The 17436-nt window shown below is 48.6% G+C and overlaps 1 long non-coding RNA gene across 1 annotated transcript in view; it reads left to right on the top strand.

Moving 5' to 3' along the window:
- Positions 1–17436, top strand: part of LOC141204063 (uncharacterized) — a 64230-nt gene that overhangs the window by 14766 nt on the left and 32028 nt on the right. The window lies entirely within an intron of this gene.

The following is a 17436-nucleotide window of genomic DNA, read 5'->3' on the forward strand; positions in this document are numbered from 1 at the left end:
CACACACACACACCTGCCCACACACACAAACCTGCCCACACACACACACACCTGCCCACACACACATCTGTGTGTGTGTATGTATAGTGTGTGTGTGTGTATAATGTGTGTGTGTGTATAATGTGTGTGTATGTATAGTGTGTGTGTATGTATAGTGTGTGTGTATGTATAGTGTGTGTGTGTGTATAATTTGTGTGTGTGTATTTTTTTTTTAAGTTAAAAACAAGTAAAATGCATGTGGCATCAATATCAAGACTCCAGATATAAGGGCCTATTCACACTGAATTTTGCAATGCATTCATCTCCTCTTTCCAGGCTTCTATCTAAATCCCTGAAAAATGGCATTCAGATGTGCCTTGACATAGCCATTGATTTGAACAAAGGCAAACCGAGGCTAAAGTCTGAATCTTTAGGCTCCATTTGCTCTGCTTTCAGATGTCTCATTTCAGACAGCACAATCCTGAATTTCAGGGATTCAGTTGTAAGCCTTGTGTAAAGACCTGAATGCAGCGCTGAATGTAGTGTGAATAGGTCCTTACATCCTACACCACCTCAGGGGATTGTTGTTATGGAGTATTGCCCCTGGGTGGCCGCAGTTATGACCACCACCAGGGCTCGCGGTCACCCACCCTAGCTTTGGTATTCTGGGGAGCTGGTATAATGAATATATGAGAAGAGCCCTAGAGAAGCAAGAACATTGGACAACCAAGAGGTGGTGGCCTCAAGTCAGGTGTAGTGTTCAACAGGGCAAGACTTTCTAACCTGCCCACACACACACACACACACACACACACACACATATATATACACACACCTGCCCACACAGACACACACACACACACACCTGCCCACACATACACACACACCTGCCCACACACACACACATATACACACACACACACCTGCCCACACACACACACACACCTGCCCACACACACACACACACCTGCCCACACACACACACACACACACATATACACACACACACCTGCCCACACACACACACACCTGCCCACACACACACACACACACCTGCCCACACACACACACCTGTCCACACACACACACCTGCCCACACACACACACCAGCCCACACACACACCTGCCCACACACACACACACACCTGCCCCCACACACACACACACCTGCCCACACACACACACATCTGCCCACACACACACACACACCTGCCCACACACACACATACAACACCTGCCCACACACACACACCTGCCCACACACACACACCTGCCCACACACACCTGCCCACACACACACACACCTGCCCACACACACACACACACACACACCTGCCCACACACACACACACCAGCCCACACACACACACCTACATATACACACACACCTGCCCACACACACACACACACCTGCCCCCACACACACACACATACCTGCCCACACACACACCTGCCCACAAACACACACACACACCTGCCCACACACACACACACCTGCCCACACACACACACATATACACACACACACCTGCCCACACACACACACACATATACATACACACGCACACACACACCTGCCCACACAGACACCTGCCCACAAACACACACACACCTGCCCACACACACACACCTGCCCACACACACACACACCTGCCCACACAGACACCTGCCCACAAACACACACACACCTGCCCACACACACATCTGCCCGCCCACACACACACACACTCACCATCCCCCGGCTCCTTTCCTCCTGCCTGCTCTGTCTCTTTTCCGGTGCAGCACTGCAGGCTGGGGCGCACTGCGTGACGTCACAGCTAGGAGACACAGCCGCGCACAGGGCCGTGTCTCCTAGCAGTGACGCGGCCGGGCCAGCACAGGGAAGTTAACTGCTGCAGTGCTGGCCCGGCCGATGAAGAAGTAGCGGCGGCCGCTGCTGGGGGAGCGGTCCGGGCCCCCCCTCCCGCCACTGCTACCGCTATGTGCCGCGGCGGCCCGCACATATAATGAGGGCAATCCGGCATTAGACACCCCTCCTGGAGCCGCGGGCCCCCTGCCGGCTCGGGGCCCCGGGCGGTCGCCCGGATTGCCCTCATTATAATCCACCTATGACTATAAACAAGATCTGAGAATGCAACAGCACAGTAAAGGCGACTCAGTAATAACTCACAATTGGTATTATTTATTTAAAAAAAAAAAAATTAAAGACTTAGTAGTGATAAGAGATGAACAAGAAACAGTACAGATGACTATCAACAGGCAGATCAATATCCAGTCTGTAACATACAAAATATACAGGCAATATTTCTGCGTTCAACTACTTAAGACACTAATGAACAGGAATTACCTAACGTTACTTAGTCCCGGTCTTTCTGTCGGGGAAAAAGCAGTGTCACTCGATCTGATCATCACTTCCACTTATATAAATGATTCAATATACAAATAGATAAAGGATGTTACCTTTAGTAGCCATTCAAACCCATTTGTGTCAAATTCTGTCCATGTTATCAGGCCAAAATCACTAGGGTATGTGAACTTTTGATCAGGGTCATTTGGATGTTTTTGGGTTTCATTAAGATTTAAAAAGAGAAAACACTTTAGTTTGACAATAAATGGCTTCACCCAACCAATAACCATGAATGGAGAAAAAATTTTTTGTTATCATTTATATTTTCTGAAGCAAGCCAAAAAAGGAAAAATTCTGCCGGGGTATGTAAACTTTTGAGCACAACTATATCAAGTTATCATTTTATTCAACTTTTTATGATCTGCATGCTCATATAGACGGCTTAGTTGGGTTGATCCTTCTGAGTCTAATTCTGAGGATTGTATTATTGGCGCCTCTTAGCAGAGAATGCATTAATTTTCTTGCAACCATAGTAATAACCATTGTAAAACCACATAAAAAACTGAGATTAAATTGTCTAAACCAGAACTAAGTAAAATGCAGCCTGCAGGCCACAAGCGGCGCTTTGGCTGTTCTGGAGTAACCCGCAGACTGGGACAGCCAAAGGTGTTCATGTAGTGGCATTCCACGCCATGCGGCCAACTTTTACCTGGAGTATCACTTTCACCAGTGAATACAATGATTGAAAAGGGAGTCATCAGCTCCGTGTTCCATGACTGAGCCTGTGCATCTGAGAGCGCAGCAGGTGCGCTGACATCACTACATCACATCACCAGTAAACAGCGCAGACCAGACAGTGTGGGATCAGGGTTAGGTAATTTAAAAAGAAAAGTTCCAGCATTCTGCGGGGGAAGGGAGATGTGTGGGGACATAATACTGTGTAGGGGGGCTGTGTGGGGACATAATACTGTGTAAGGGGGCTGTGTGGGGACATCATTCTGAGTGGGTGGTTGCATGGGGACATCCTTCTGTATGGGGGATGTGTGGAAACATAAAACTGTTTAAATGGGCTGTGTGGGGGACATAATACTGTGTAAGGGGGCTGGGTGGGGAATATAATAGTGTGCAAGTGGGTTGTGTGGGAACATAATGTGACGCCCAGCTGCGCTTGGTATCACAGGTCCTGGAAGAGTGCATTGATGGATTCCTCCATAAGAGGCCCCATAACCATTCACACATCTCCACCTTCCACCTCAGAGCACCAGAGGGAGCCCGTTAGGGATAGATAAATAGGGAAGGTGGAGCCAGGCAGCAGTTAGTCTATTCTGGTTTAGCAGTGAGTCCAGTACAGTCTGAGAAGAGTTACCTCAGAGGACAAAAGCCTGTTCCAGCTCCTGCAATTGCTATCCTGCAGTGGAGCTTATCCAGATCAAGACTCAGTTGTAGCTCAGAGTAGTGAGTTTTAGGTGTGTCGGCGCCATAAGATCGGTGAAGCGCGGCAAGCTGCCGTTAGTGTGTATAGCCTAGTGAGGGCCGGAGTAGGCCGAAGGCGAGTGGAGAGTTAGTACCTAGGGGGCAGAGGAGCTTAACTGGCTCACCCCGAAGAATTTACCGGACACCGGGTCCGAAGTTTACCGGAATCTCTATGACCCAGTAAGGCATAACCGGAATCCCTGGAGAACTACAAGTCCCAGGATCGCTAAAGTGCTGATACGTAACAGAGCCAGGAGACACATAGGCCCTGCAAGCTGAGGTGCGTGTACTCCAAGAAAAGGCCCTACCACAAAGTCAGCCAGCGCAGGACAGAGACAAAGTTAGGCCTAGCTCCAGGCAGGTCAGAAACTTACTACGCAGAGGCAAGTAACAGGAGGCCCTACAACTGCTCATTGGGGAGGATCCTGACATGCACCCTTCACCCTACAGTGCTCCGGGACTTGCCTGAATTTCCATCAGTAAAAGGTACTGAAGTGACTATCGTGTCTGTCCCTGTTCTTGCTCTGACCCGGCTGGGTCTCGCCCGTCCTGCATCCCCCTTCATACACTGCCCTGAGGCCTAGCTCCACCTGTGGGGAGCCATACCATCAAGCTGCCTTATCACCGGCCTCAGTGGACTGCGCAGCGCTGGTGATCCTCACCAGAAGCCACAGGTGGCGTCACAAACTTTTCTTAAACTTTTAAAGAGAGACCCCAGGGTACGGGCCCGGGAGCCGACCACCGCGACATTCCTAAAGGCTAAAGGCCCGGGTACCGAGTCATCCCCATCCCCCTGGGCTAGTCATCTCCAACTGGCGTCACGAACAGGATAGCGTGCCCGCTGCAACAACATAGTGTTGTGCCCGTTGCCACTGGGCACTGTGCGCCTTTATTCTGAACTGTGTGCATAAAGTTGTGGTGAAGGTTGCCGCCATTGTTGGGCCGCTGGGCGAGAAGAAGGGCGTAACCGCGGGAAAATTAGGGGCGTACCTGCAAAAGAGCGCGAAGCCCCGGACATGCCCCACGCCTCGACGTCAAACCAGTAAGCGCCAGGTCCTGTAAGGAGCGTCGCTGAACGCTCTGACGTAGGACGCAAGCGACGCAAGGTCCTGAAGACGACCGTCACCTGCGGAGCTGCGGCCTACCGGAAGGAAAACCAGAAGGTAGGCCACGGTTAACTAGGAGGGCACCAAGATGTCGGCCATACCGGCCAACGTCCCTGAAGTTCAACCCGTGCCCGATGATGAGCAGGCCGAAGCCGCCGCTCCACCAGCAGCGCCTGTAACACCTGTCATTCCTATGACTTTACCGTACATTCCTGGAGCAAAGTGGCTCCCCCAGTACAACGGCAAACCAGATACCTTGTCTGGATTCAAACGGAAGATATGTAGTATCCTAGACATGTACTCTATGACCGGCAAACAAAGAGCCGCCGTTGTATTAGGACAACTGACCAGTGCTGCGGAACGGGAAGTGGAAACATGGTCGGCCGCAGACCAGGAGTCAGTGTCCGCAATCTTTCAAAAACTACAAACTGTCTTTGAGGACCTTACTGAGGCGGATCTCCGGATGAGGTTTTACAGCTGTTCCCAACAACCGGAGGACAATGTTCCGGACTATGCCTGGTGTCTACAAGGGGCCCTGCGGGCTCTGAACCAGGTTAGTCCAACCAGCATTGAGAATGAGAACAGAATGCTGAAGGAACAGTTTGTCCGGGGACTGAGGTCTCCAGAGGAGAGCAGGATAGTGCGTTTGTGGTCCCTGGATCATCCAGATGCTACCTTTGACAATCTCAAGGACATGGCTGTAAAAGGACTGCAGCCCCTGGAAACATATGCCATCCAATGTTACCAGGGTGGGGCTACCCCAGTACCTGCTACACCCACCTTTTCCTCAGTGGCTGCTGAAGCTAAGGTTCCAGCAACATCCCCTAAAGAACTGGACAGTTTGCACTTGGAAGTGCGTCAGTTGAGCAAAACCCTGACCACTGTGCTGAGTGCTCTGCAGCTGCGGATGGAGCCCGAGGAAGGAGGGAAGATCCTGTTAGCCAATAGCCCTGAGGATGTCCCCTGGATGAGGAGGAAGAGGAGGCCAACACCGCCCTCTCCGATGACCAGTGACCAGTGCCGTCCACAGAAGGACCCTGCCTGCTACCGCTGCCGCAAGACCGGACACATCGCCCAGAATTGTCCTTTAAACGAGAAAACCCTGGGTCCGAGGGCCCACACCCAGGAGTAAACTCACCAGGCCCATCAGACTGGTACAACAGGTTCGTCGGAGGAAGACCTTTCCTGTCCATTGTGTTGGATGGGATCCCGACGCATGCCTTGCTGGACACAGGATCTCAGGTAACCATCATGCCTGGTCCATGGACGACCTACGTCCGCCAGCTCCAAATCTATCTGTATACGCCTCAAACGGACTCCCTCTTAACCTACTCGGGGTTAAGAACGTGACTGTAAAGGTGGGGAGAGTGGAGCTGAAGGACCAGGGACTAATTGTAGTAGAGACTAATCCTGATGACACCAACCCGTATATGGTACTAGGCACTAACATTGTTGGTAACTGTTTGGGAGAAGTTGTGTTCTTACTCCAACAGATCGCCGACACTGCCAGGCCGAGACAGAAGAGGGCACTGCAGAGGGAGATCCGAGTCCTGATGTATCAACAGCAAGTAAGGTTAACAGATGGTGAAATTGGTAACGTGCGGGTAACAGACCCCATACCCATTGTCATCCCCCCAATGAGTGAAATGCTCATCTGGTGTAGAGCTGCCATAGGTCTTAGAGGACAGAGCTACCAGGTGGTAGTAGAACCCCTTTGCTCCGAGCACAGACCCACGCTCTTAACCGCCAAGGGAGAGGTAGATGTACGCAATGGGAGGGTGCCCGTCCATCTTCTCAACTTAGGGGAAGATGAGGTCAGACTGCCACGTTATGCTACTGTTGCCAAATTACATGCTGTCAATAACAACTGCATCCATGAGGCGGAGTCCTTAACCTCACCAGATGAAGTAGAGGATAATAACCCTGCAACCCAGGTGGAGGATTGGTGTCAACAGCTCCATGTTGGGACGGACACCACTCCTGCCCATCAGAAACAGGTTGTACACCGGGTGGTTCAAGAATACTCGCAGGTGTTCAGTAAACATCCACTTGACTTCAGGAGGGTTAAGGGGGTTCAACATCATATCCCCACAGGCAACCATTCCTCAATCAAAGAACGTTACAGGCCTATACCACCAGCTCACTACCAGAAGGCTAAGGAAATGCTGCATGACATGAGAAAGGCGGGGGTAATAAGGGATAGTTGTAGTCCCTGGGCAGCTCCCCTAGTGCTAGTTAGGAAAAAGGACGGGAGCATGAGAATGTGTTGTACCGTCAAGTAAATCGCATTACACATAAAGATGCATACCCTTTACCACGCATAGAGGAGTCCCTAGCTCCCTTAAAGTCTGCAAATTACTTTTCCACCCTTGACCTCACTAGTGGGTACTGGCAAGTAGCTGTGGCTGAGCAGGATCGGGATAAGACGGCCTTCACCACCCCGATGGGACTCTGCGAGTTCAACAGTATGCCGTTTGGACTCTGCAATGCCCCCGGAACGTTCCAGAGATTGATGGAGTGCTGCCTGGGACACCGCAACTTTGAGACTGTGTTACTTTACCTGGACGATGTAATAGTGTACTGCAGAATGTACGAGGACCACTTGAAACACCTAGCAGAGGTATTTGAGTCACTGTCCCGGTACGGGATGAAGTTGAAGCCCTCAAAGTGGCACCTACTCAAGAGAAAGGTACAGAACCTGGGGCACATTGTCAGTACGGAAGGGGTAGCACCAGACCCGGAGAAGGTCACAGCCACCCAGAAGTGGCCGGAGCCGAAGAACCTCAAGGAGGTACGTCAGTTCTTGGGACTAGTAGGATACTACCGGAGGTTCGTAAAGGACTACACTTAGAAAGCTGCTCCTCTGCAAGACCTCCTGGTAGGGCAGTCCCCCAAAGGCAGAAATCCCCCATTCCACTGGGGTAGGGAGCAAGCCGAGTCATTTCAGGAGATGAAGGAGATCCTGACGGGTGATGAGATCCTAGCCTACCCTGACTACAGCCAACCGTTCCTGCTGTATACAGATGCCAGCAACGAAGGCCTGGGAGCTGTCTTAAGTCAGAAGCAGAATGGCCAAGAGAAAGTGATCGCATACGCAAGCAGGAAGCTCCGCCCGACTGAGAGGAACCCAGAGAACTATAGCAGCTTTAAGTTGGAGTTCCTGGCCTTGGTCTGGGCCATCACTGAAAGGTTCCAGCACTATCTGGCCTCCAGCAAGTTCACTGCCTTTACTGATAACAACCCCTTGACCCATCTTGAAACAGCTAAGTTGGGGGCACTGGAACAACGATGGATGGCTCGGCTGTCAAACTATCAATTCACAATTAAATACCGGTCGGGCCGCAAGAACGCCAACGCCGATGCCCTGTCTCGGATGCCTCACCAGTCAGACACGGAAGAAGTGGATGACCTGGAAGAGATAGAGCTACCTGCCTTTCATCGGAGTGGGATGATCCATGAGCAGAGAGCCTCCAGGAAGTAGAGTGGAAAGACGTTAAACCCCCTGCCTCACCACAGCTGGAAAGAGACCCAGGACAGCGACCCGGTTGTCAGCCGCATCAAGGAGCTGATAACCCAAGAAGGTGCCTCCCTGGAGAAGGATGCGTCTCTCCAAGCAAAGCAGCTGTGGAACGAGAGAAGCCGGCTGTTTATCTACCGTGAGAAGCTGTGCCGGAGATACGTCAATCCAAGAACCCATGAGATGGTATGGCAGATAGTGGTCCCGAAGACAGACATCCAGATGGTATTAGAAGCTTACCACGATCAGGCGGGGCACTTTGGCTGGAAAAAGCTAGAGACCCTGCTGAAGTGTCGATTCTACTGGGTAGGGATGCGCAGCTCCATTGAGAGGTGGTGCCGGGACTGTGGACCCTGTGGCCTAAGAAGAAAAGACTTCAGCAGCCAGAAGGCACCACTGCAACCCATCAAGACGACTCGACCCCTGGAGATCGTGGCCCTGGACCATGTCAAGCTGTCCCCCAGCAGGTCAGGGTACTCTTATGCTCTGACCATGGTGGATCACTACTCGCGTTTCCTGGTGGTCGCCCCCGTCAAAGATCTGACGGCAGAGAGAGCAGCAAAGACTTCCAAGCCTATTTCTGTAGACCCCATGGTTAACCTGAGCAGGTGCTGACGGACCAAGGCCCGGCCTTTGAGGCTGAGTTGTTTAAGGAGTTCTGCCATCTCTACGGGTGTAAGAAGATAAGAACTACACCGTAGCACCCACAAACTAACGGTCTCTGCGAAAAGATGAACAACATCATCATCGACCTGCTAAAGACCATACCACTTGAGGAAAGAAATCAGTGGCCAGACCTACTACCTGACCTAGTGGATCTGTACAATCATATACCAGTAAGTTCCACCAATTGCACTCCGGCATATCTCATGCGGGCAAGGCCAGGAAAGCTGCCCATGGATCTGGAGCTTTGTGTTGTTGAGCCTGAAGATGATATGACCACTGAGGACTGGGACACCACCAGACAAGAGCAGTACAGAAGAGTACAAGCTTGTGTCAAGGACAGTCTTACTCGGGTGAGAGAAAAGCAGGAAGCACACTACAACAAAAACGCTCCTGCAGAACCCTTCACACCTGGTGAAACAGTATTGAAAAAACTTACTACCATAAACTTGATGACCAGTGGGAAAAAGAACCCTACACTGTGTTACCGTCAAGATTTGACAATAAGAAGACCTGCATAATCAGTCGAGATGGAGGGAGAACATCTGCTACAGTGTCCAGGGACCACCTAAAGTTGTGTCCGGACTTACTGAAACCCCAAAAAGAAGAAGTGCCTCTCACAATCCAGGAAGAACCTAAAGAAGCAGTGATCCACACTGACTTAGGAGACTTCCCAGCAGATTGGCCCCAACTAGGAGGAGCAGTAGTCATCCCTGTAATCACCTTCTACCCACAGCAAGTTAAACCTGTAAGTGCTGCAAAGGAGCCAGCTCAAGAAATACCCCCGGATGAAGGATCCCCGGTAGGAGCAGAGCAAGAAGGCCCAGCCAATGGTATGCTTGCTAGTCCAGTAGTGAGGTCAATACAGTTATGTAGCCCCACCACACCTAGTGCTGACACATTGGGGAGTAGTGCACCTACTAGTATTTCACGCATACCGGTACTGCGCAGATCAGCACGTAGCACGAGAGGTAAAACCCCTGTCAGGTACACTGAATAAAATAGTTAAACTTCTGACAAGTGTAGATAGTTACCCCTGGGGTATTGAGTATTTAAATTGAAATGTACTGTAATATTGTGTACTTTCTTTTGTGCATATGTTTATTAATTTGTGCTTTACCTTATTAATTTCTATATTGCATACATAAAGAACTTCGTGGCTGAGGACTGTGTGCAGCCCAAAAACTGCTTTTTGTACATAATTATGCTCCCTGGAGTGCTCCTTTTAGGTGACCTCAGAAGAAAAACCTGTCGGGAGTGGCTCTAATGGAAGTCCAACTCGGGATCTTCATGCCCTGCAGCCACCCCAGGGCCTACGTTGAGGGTTTAGGACAGGTCCCTCAAACCACCAAGTACTCTACCCTGTGAGATGGACATCCTTCTGGGAACCTCACCGCAAGAGACTTGAATTCTGAGGACGCTTTGCATTTGTTATAGTCATGCAACGTTTAAGATTCGTGCCTCTCATAAAGGGAAGATTGCTCTTGCATTGCTTATGATTCCTATTGTTATTGTTTATAAAATGTACTTCAGCCCGGGAGTGCTGAGTTTAACTAGGGGGGAATGTGACGCCCAGCTGCGCTTGGTATCACAGGTCCTGGAAGAGTGCATTGATGGATTCCTCCACAAGAGGCCCCCATAACCATTCACACATCTCCACCTTCCACCTCAGACCACCAGAGGGAGCCCGTTAGGGATAGATAAATAGGGAAGGTGGAGCCAGGCAGCATTTAGTCTATTCTGGTTTAGCATTGAGTCCAGTACAGTCTGAGAAGAGTTACCTCAGAGGACAAAAGCCTGTTCCAGCTCCTGCAATTGCTATCCTGCAGTGGAGCTTATCCAGATCAAGACTCAGTTGTAGCTCAGAGTAGTGAGCTTTAGGTGTGCCGGCGCCATAAGATCGGTGAAGCGCGGCAAGCTGCTGTTAGTGTGTATAGCCTAGTGAGGGCCCGAGTAGGCCGAAGGCGAGTGGAGAGTTAGTACATAGGGGGCAGAGGAGCATAACTGGCTCACCCCGAAGAATTTACCAGACACCGGGTCCGAAGTTTACCGGGATCTCTATGACCCAGTAAGGCATAACCGGAATCCCTGGAGAACTACAAGTCCCAGGATCGCTAAAGTGTTGATACGTAACAGAGCCAGGAGACACATAGGCCCTGCAAGCTGAGGTGCGTGTACTCCAAGGAAAGGCCCTACCTCAAAGTCAGCCAGCGCAGGACAGAGGCAAAGTTAGGCCTAGCTCCAGGCAGGTCAGAAACTTACTACGCAGAGGCAAGTAACAGGAGGCCCTACAACTGCTCATTGGGGAGGATCCTGACATGCACCCTTCACCCTACAGTGCTCCGGGACGTGCCTGAATTTCCATCAGTAAAAGGTACTGAAGTGACTATCGTGTCTGTCCCTGTTCTTGCTCTGACCCAGCTGGGTCTCGCCCGTCCTGCATTCCCCTTCATACACTGCCCTGAGGCCTAGCTCCACCTGTGGGGAGCCATACCATCGAGCTGCCTTATCACCGGCCTCAGTGGACTGCGCAGCGCTGGTGATCTTCACCAGAAGCCACAGGTGGCGTCACAAACTTTTCTTAAAAATGAATAAATATCCACCCTTTTAAAGAGAGACCCCAGGGTACGGGCCCGGGAGCCAACCACCGCGGCATTCCTAAAGGCAAAGGCCTGGGTACCGAGTCATCTCCATTCCCCTGGGCTAGGCAATAACACTGTGTAAGGGGGCTATGTAGGGACATAATACTGTGTAAGAGGGCTGTGTGGGGACATAATGCTGTGCAAAAGGGCTGTGGAGACATCATTCTGAGGGGGCAACTGTGTGGGGATATCTTTCCGTATGGGGCTGTCTTGGGACATAATACTGAATAAGGGGGCTCTATAGTGACATCATTCTGAATGGGTGGCTGTTTGAGGACATAATACTGTATAAGGAGGCTGTGTGTGGACATAATATTTTGTAGTAAGGCTTTGTGGGAACGTCATACTGTTTAGGGGGCCATGTGGGGACTTCATACCGTTTGAGGGGCTGTGTGGGGACATCATACTGTTTGTGGACTGTGGGGCATCATATTGTGTTGGAAGCAGTTTATCAAAATATAAGGACTGAATAACAGGAGCAGTATGACATTCTATTTTATATAAACTTTATAAAAAAGTAAATTATATGGTTTTGATTAGCTGATACAAATAAAAATACGTTACAATAAGCCCTATCTTAACATGTATTAGCAGTAATAACTAGTCAAAAGACATAATTCTGCTAAATATTAAGTGATAAAAATGAATATATTAAACAATAATAATAAGCAGAATTAAGTTTGGCTGATTGATTTGGATGTACACAATATTTACAGTATCTCATGTGGCTCCTTCAAAAAAAAATTATTTCCCACCCCTGGTCTAAGCCATATGATTTTTTAATGTTATATTTTCACACTTTCCATTATTGCCAAATACATTTATTTTATGCACTACAAACACAATGCAATTTCTTTGTAAGGAATGGGTTTTTATAATTCCAATTAGTTACTCTATTCGCATAAGGGTTATTGCAAACTAAGTTGAAATAGTTACCCTTGTATTCAGAGTGCACAGTAGATATAGCCAATTGGTTTAGATTGGTGACAAATCGTCCTTAAGTATATTATTTTAGTCCATGGTTTGCATGCTCACTGTGACCCATGGGAACGTGTGGGAGTCAAGTTTGTGGTTCCTCGAGTGCATTCCCTTGTGCTGAAGCCAGAAACACCCAAACCTCCAGACAAAGCAACAAACTGTGGTTGAGAGGCCTGCATCAGCCAAATATACAACTCCATCCAGATATACAACATGGCCATGTATCCCTGTATGACCGACCCAGGTCATTTTCTTACATTTCAAGAGGAATATATTTATTTCAAATCGGAAATTTTTTCTCACTAGACAAGTCTATAATTAATGGAACTAAAAAAATAAACAGCACATGTTCACAGCCTCCAAATTAGACGCATTTGTGCATACCAGGGCAATATGATTTGAATAATATGATAGTACTCAGAATATATTATTGATTATATACAGTTAGGTCCAGAAATATTTGGACAGTGACACAAGTTTTGGCATTTTAACGGTTTACCAAAACCTATTTAAGATATAGTTATATAATCAACATGGGTGTAAAGTGCAGACTCTCAGCTTTAATTTAAGGGTAAATACATCCTAATTGGAGTAAGGGTCTAGAATTTACAACTCTTTAATATAAAGGGGACCAAAAGTAATTTAACAATTATTTAAAAAGCTCTTTAATGGGCTGCATGAGCTATTACCTAGTTAATTCATCATCAATTAAGCAGGTAAAAAGTCTGGAGCTGATTCCAGGTGTGGCATTTGCATTTTGAAGCTGTTGCTGTGAATTCACAATATGAGGTCAAAGTAACTCTAGTAGAAATGTTAGGAAAGGCCAAATCAACATTTTATTACATTCTACAAAAAAAAGTTCACTGTTGAGCTTGGGAACTCAAAAAGGCCTGGACATCCGCGGAAGACAACAGCGGCAGATGATTGCAGAAACCTTTCCATGGTGAGGAGGTGAGGAAAAACCCCTTCACAATATCCACCAAGTGAACAACATGGTCTAGGAAGTAGGTGTTTCAGTATTTAAGTCTACCATAAAGAGAAGACTTTATGAGAGAAAATACAGAGGGTTGACCAAGCCAACACAGTTCTGGAAAAGCATTCTTTGGACAGATGAAACTAAAATCAACCTGTACCAGAATGATGGGAAGAAGAAAGTAAGGAGACGGTTTGGAATGGATCATGATCCAAAGCACACTGCATCCCCTGTAAAACATGGTGGAGGCAGTGTAATGGTATGGGCATGCATGGCTTCCAAAGGCACTGGTTCACTAGTATTTATTGATGAAGTGACTGAAGACAGAAGCAGCCGGATGAATTCTGAAGTTACAGGGCTATACTTTCTGCTCAGATTCAACCAAATGCAGCAAGGATAATTGGACAGCGCTTCACAGTACAGATGGACAATGACCCAAAACATACTGTGAAAGCAACCCAGGAGTTTTTAAGGTAAAGAAGTATAATATTCTGCAATGGCTGAGTAAATAACCAGATCTCTTCCCCATCGAGCATGAATTTCACATGCTTAAGACAAAACTTAAGGCAGAAAATCCCACAAACAAGCAACAACTGAAGTCAGCTGCAGTAAAGGCCTGGCAAAGCATCATAAATGAGGAAACACAGCGTTTGAAGACATCCATGGCTTCCAGACTTCAGGCAGTCATTGCCTGCAAAGGATTCTGTAACAATGTATTAAAAATGAACATTTTATTAATGGTAAAGTTAATTTGTCCAATTACTTTTGAGCTCCTGAACTGAGGAGGCTTTGTAGAAAAATGGTTGCGATTACTAAACGTTTCACAGGATATTTTTGTTCTACCCCTTTAATTAAACCTGAAAGTCTACACTTCAATTGCATCTCAGTTGTTTCGTTTTAAATAGAAATAGTGGCATGCGGAGCCCAAATGATGAAGATTCGGTCACTGTCCAAATATTTCTGGACCTAACTGTATGTACTGCTTCGAATCTCCAAGGAAAAAATTAAGCAACGTGCATGAGATTTCAGAAATTTCATTCACTTTGCTGGTACTGTAAAGGGCTGTATTTTGCCCTTGACAAAAATGGAGCAAAAACTCAACATGTGCTCACAACCTAAAGGGGTTGTCCAGGACTTTGATATTGATGGCCTACCCTTAGGATAGGTCATCGAAATTATATTGCTGGGGGTGGAACACCTGACACGGTCATCTGTTAAAGGGGATAAGAGGAAATTTGTAAAAAAAAAAAAAAAGTGCCTAAGCACTAACAGGCAGGTAATTGCTATCTACCTGGCTGTTGTGCCCGATGCCGTTCTTCGCTGGCACAGATCACTCCTGCCATCAATTCAGCTGCCTGTGCTGATGTCACTTCGACAGAGTGGCGGTTTCTTTTTAGCTCTGCTCTGTTGACAGGGTTAGACTGCCGACGTCATGCTGATTGACAGCCGACTCCCCGCTGCCTAACTGGGGCAAAACAGGCACTGAGCACAACAAGCAGGAAGGTAGCAACTACCTGCCTGTTAGTGCCTATGCACATTTTTTTTCTTACAAAGTCCCGGATATACATTTTAACAAGTTCTGTTATTCCAGAAGTAAACAACGTGCAGAGTAGGGACCCCGCAGCTTCATACACTTTGTAGTTGATAATGCAGCGGAGCTCCTGTTGAAGTGAATGCGAGCTGAGTTACAGTAGCCAAGAACGGTCGCTGCACAGGGCATGGAGTTGTGCTGTTCCAGCTCCGTACACTATGGGCCCGATTCATCACAGCTTTCACTCCAGAATTATGACCTAAAAGCTTAGAAAAATCTCAAAGTTTAGGCGCAACAAGGTGTTAATTTGCAACTTTTAGCATCTTTATGCCAATTTCTCCAAGCTCTGCCGAAATGTGTGGAGCTTGGGCAGGATGGGGGCGAGACACCACAGCTCGCCTAATTCATGACAAGCTGTGGTGTTCCCTATGGCAGAAATCTCACTCCAGTACCTGAGTAGATTGAGCTCTCTGTTGCAGCACACAGAGGTGCAAGCCACTCGTCAGACGCTCCAGATTCATGAAGAGGCGTTCACCTCTTCATCATTCAGAAGCATCTAACGTCATCAAAAATCGCCGGTCTTAATGAATTGGGCCCTATGTTTTACTGGCCATTGCAAAACCTACTAACAGCTGGTGCTCATGTCGGGCCCCAACCCATCTTATATTGATAACGTATCTTAAGGATTGGTCATCAATATCAAAGTTATTTAAGGATATATTACTACGATTTCAGTATTTTTGCAAATAATTTTCTGTCACATTCACTTGTATGGGGCTTGCTGAAATCTACAGTGGGGGAAATAAGTATTTGATCCCTCGCTGTTTTTGTAAGTTTGCCCACTGACAAAGACATGACAAAGGGTAGAGGCGAGTCATGCGTGTTCACCCCCCCATCCATTTAAACATACTCTTCCCCTTAATAAACGCTCAACACCGGGGTGGATTTTAATGGCCACAGCAGCCTTTATTATAACAATAAAACAAGTATAACAATTTAAACTAGGAGGATGGTCCTCAAAGCCCTTAACCCATGACAGGCAGTATGTAAATAACCAACTCCTCAGGTTGAATATTTTACCTCTAGCCGTTAAGCGCCAGCTCAGAGGCAGCTGTTAACCAACCTGGCATTCTTAACATGGACCACCACCAACGAGACCTTCCACCCCCTTAAACACAGGGGTTCCACTAACTGCCGCAATTTACAAGATTCCACTTGGGGGGCCAAGAACCTTGTGGGTCCCCCTCACCGATCCGCCAGTAACAACGTCCACCAACTTCGAGGGCCTTCCCCTCCTTTTGCCACTAACATAAATGTTTTGTACCCCTCAAACATTTGTGTCCCTCCACAACCTTAACCCAAGCTCAGTGCCCTCCTGAATAACTAAACACCACATGTCTAGACCCACCGCGTTAAGGTGCACTCCATCCCGCCTCCAGAATTCGCCTTCAGCCGATTCCAATTTCGTATGCCGCACTGCTACTGCACCGTTCCTGGCCATGAAATGTCCCAGCGCTCTATTAACCTTGATCCTTGCCTTGTTGATCCTGTCCACCGACCTGGCCCCCCGCTGGAAGCCCTACCCTGGGAGATGGGATGCCCAGGGCCGTCACACTCAAAAGGATGGTATGGGCTTATCCGGGTTGAGTGGCTGATCTCGACTACGCCACCTGTGGCACCTGGTGAAGGCCACCAGCGCTGCTGCAGTCCGCTGAGGCATGGTGATATCACAGCCGTCGTTGTTACTACTCCCCACAGGCGGAGCAGGGCCTCAGGGCAGAGGGACAGGATGGAGGGGGTAGTAGTCTAGGAGGTCTGGTGCCGCGTAATGTGGTGTAATGTAGAATAAAGAGTTCGGAGGCCATAGGGGTTAACTTCCAGGGTTTGTCTACTCACGATTGAGATAGCAGTAGGAAGGCGTCTCCCTGCTCCTCGCGGAGTTCTGCGGTCACCAGAGACGGGGGGGGGGGTCCGACAACCTCCGAGTAAGTCCAGTGTTCGATCAGGACCCCGCACCAGAGTGTTCCTAAACTCCAGACCGGGTCCTTTCCTGTCTGTGTGTGTGTAGATAGGTCGGGTCTCCCTCTGAACTCCTCTCAGAAAAAGGGTACGGGTGGCAGCTCCGCTCCTTCCGATACCCGGTGGGAGGATCCTCAGGGCCTACCGGGCTTTCCTGACCAGGACGTGGAGTAGCAAGGTCAGGTGTCGGGGGCCAGTACCCCTCTTG

Source organism: Phyllobates terribilis, unplaced genomic scaffold, assembly GCF_046119375.1.
Source record: "Phyllobates terribilis strain yellow unplaced genomic scaffold, ASM4611937v1 Scaffold_2__4_contigs__length_985480577, whole genome shotgun sequence".
NCBI lineage: Eukaryota > Metazoa > Chordata > Amphibia > Anura > Dendrobatidae > Phyllobates > Phyllobates terribilis.